The 2,972-nt window shown below is 40.7% G+C and overlaps 1 non-coding gene across 1 annotated transcript; it reads left to right on the top strand.

Moving 5' to 3' along the window:
- Window positions 1-2,418: 2,418 nt before the first annotated feature.
- LOC127748269 (small nucleolar RNA R71) lies at window positions 2,419-2,526 on the top strand. The gene has a single exon (XR_008010211.1). It is a non-coding gene; the product is annotated as a small nucleolar RNA R71 (small nucleolar RNA).
- Window positions 2,527-2,972: the final 446 nt, after the last annotated feature.

Here is a 2,972-nt window from a genome sequence, read left to right as displayed (position 1 = left end):
AGAGCACGACATTGCCCTGCTCTCCAAGAGGGCAGAGCAGAAAAATGAGCGCTACTTTGCTTTGGAGTGAGGCTCCAGCTTCGAGCCTTGGTGGAAGCACTTTGGTTTATTTTTGCTTATTTTTTGCCCTTAAAGATGCCTTTCACTCATGCCTCAATTGTATGCTAAATATGGAGTGCTATATATTGTTGGAAAGCTCTAAATGTCAGCTTTCCAACGCAACTGGAATCACATCAATCGGACGTCTGTAGCTCAAGTTATAGCCCTTTGAAGTAGGCATGGTCATTCTGTGAGCGGCCAGATTTTAACTTAGCGAAAATTTGCCCCAACCTCACTTTGTTTCATCATGATTCTGCCCTGCCCTTGGCAAGAGCAGAGCAGTGTGTGCTGATTGCTTATTCTTCATTAATTTGGTCACGGGCCACGCTTTTAAAAGCGTGGCCTAAGCCTCCAAAGTGTGCTCCAACTTCAAAGTGTGCTCCAAAGCTCTTTTTTTCCTCTTTTTTGTGCTTCTTTGCTTCTTTTTCTTCTTATTTCCTACAAGATTTATAAAATTAAAAGATCAAGGAAATCTTCTAATTAAGCACAAAAGAATGCAATATTTAAGCACTAATCATCAATTTCTTGTATGAAAAAGCATAGAAAAATAGGTATATGATGACTTGTCATCAATAAAGATAGAGATACTTATGTAATTCATTGGTGAGAATTTCAGATAAGCGAATGGAGATGCTTTGTCCCTTCCGTCTCTCTGCTTTCCTACTGTCTTCATCCAATCCTTCTTACTCCTTTCCATGGCAAGCTATATGTAGGGTTTCACCGTTGTCAGTGGCTACCTCCCATCCGCTCAGTGAAAATGTTCAACGCACCCTGTCACGGCATGGCTATTCAGCTGTCGGTTCTCGATCATGTCGGAATAGAATCCAGTGATTCTTTTGCGTCTGTCACTAACGCCCCATAATCGCGAGTTTGAAGCTCGTCACAGTCATTCAATCCTTGAATCCTACTCAAAATACCACAGACAAGGTTTAGACCTTCCGGATTCTCTTGAATGCCGCCATCAATTCTAGCTTATACCACGAAGATTCCGATTAAGATCTAAAGTGATCAAAAGATGAAAATACAATAGCAAAAGGTCCTATTTGTAGAGAACTAGTAGCCTAGGATTTACAGAGATGAAAATCTACTTCCGAGCCCACTTGGTGTGTGCTTGGGCTGAGCATTGAAGCATTTTCGTGTAGAGACTTCTCTTGGAGTTCAACGCCAGCTTTTGTGCCAGTTTGGGCGTTTAACTCCCATTCTTGTGCCAGTTCCGGCGTTTAACGCTGGGCAGATTTGAGCTGATTTGGAACGCCAGTTTGGGCCATCAAATCTTGGGCAAAGTATGGACTATTATATATTATTGGAAAGCCCAGGATGTCTACTTTCCAATTGGGCTTCTGTAGCTCCAGAAAATCCACTTCGAGTGCAGGGTGGTCAGAATCCAACAGCATCTACAGTCCTTTTCAGCCAGAAAATACCTGAAATTACAGAAAAACACACAAACTCATAGTAAAGTCCAAAAAAGTAAATTTTAACTAAAAACTAATAGAAATATACCCAAAACTAACTAAAACATACTAAAAACATACTAAAAACAATGCCAAAAAGCGTACAAATTATTCGCTCATCAATCTTGAACTCTCTTTTTGGATTCTCTTCAGTATTGCTTGGGAGAGTACTAGGAGGTGTTTCAGTGATTTTCTTACTCAGCTGGCCCACTTGTGCCTCTAGATTTCTGATGGAGGACCTTGTTTCACTCATGAAACTTAAAGTGGCCTTGGACAGATCAGAGACTATGTTTGCTAAGCTAGAAGTGCTCTGCTCAGGATTCTCTGTCTGTTGCTGAGAAGATGATGGAAAAGGCTTGCTATTGCTGAGCCTGTTTTTTCCACCATTATTAAAGCCTTGTTGAGGCTTTTGTTGATCCTTCCATGAGAAATTTGGATGATTTCTCCATGATGAATTATAGGTGTTTCCATAAGGTTCACCCATGTAATTTACCTCTGCCATTGCAGAGTTCTCAGGATCATAAGCTTATTCTTCAAAAGATGCCTCTTTAGTACTGTTGGATGCATTTTGCCATCCATTCAGACTTTGAGAAATCATGTTGACTTGCTGAGTCAATATTTTGTTCTAAGCCAATATGGCATTCATAGCATTAATTTCAAGAACTCCCTTCCTCTGAGGTGTCCCATTATTCACGGAATTCCTCTCAGAAGTGTACATGAACTGGTTATTTGCAACCATGTTAATGAGTTCTTGAGCTTCTGCAGGCATTTTCTTTATGTGAATGGATCCACCTGCAGAATGGTCCAGTGACATCTTAGAGAACTCAGATAGACCATAATAGAATATGTCCAGAATGGTCCACTCTTAAAGCATGTCAGAAGGACACCTTTTGGTCATCTGCTTGTATCTTTTCCAAGCTTCATAGATGGATTCACCATCTTTTTGTTTGAAGGTCTGAACATCCACTCTAAGCTTGCTCAACTTTTGAGGAGGAAAGAACTTAGCCAAGAAGGCCGTGACCAGCTTATCCCAAGAGTCCAGGCTATCTTTAGGTTGTGAATCCAACCATGTTCTAGCTCTGTCTCTTACAGCAAAAGGGAAAAGCATGAGCCTGTAGACTTCAGGATCTATTCCATTAGTCTTAACAGTCTCACAGATATGCAAGAATTCAGTTAAAAACTGATAGAAATCTTCTGATGGAAGTCCATGGAACTTGCAGTTCTGTTGCATTAGAGCAACTAGTTGAGGTTTCAGCTCAAAATTGTTTGCTCCAATGGCAGGGATTGAGATGCTTCTTCCATCAAACTTGGAAGTGGGTGTAGTATAGTCACCAAGCATCCTCCTTGCATTATTGTTGTTGGGTTCGGCTGCCATATCCTTTTTTTGTTCGAAAATTTCAGTAAGGTTGTCTCTGGATTGTT

This window comes from Arachis duranensis, chromosome 5 (assembly GCF_000817695.3).
Source record: "Arachis duranensis cultivar V14167 chromosome 5, aradu.V14167.gnm2.J7QH, whole genome shotgun sequence".
In the NCBI taxonomy this organism is placed as follows: Eukaryota; Viridiplantae; Streptophyta; class Magnoliopsida; order Fabales; family Fabaceae; genus Arachis; species Arachis duranensis.
The sequence above is the reverse complement of the archived record's forward strand: the minus strand, read 5'-3'. Positions and strand labels throughout refer to the sequence as shown.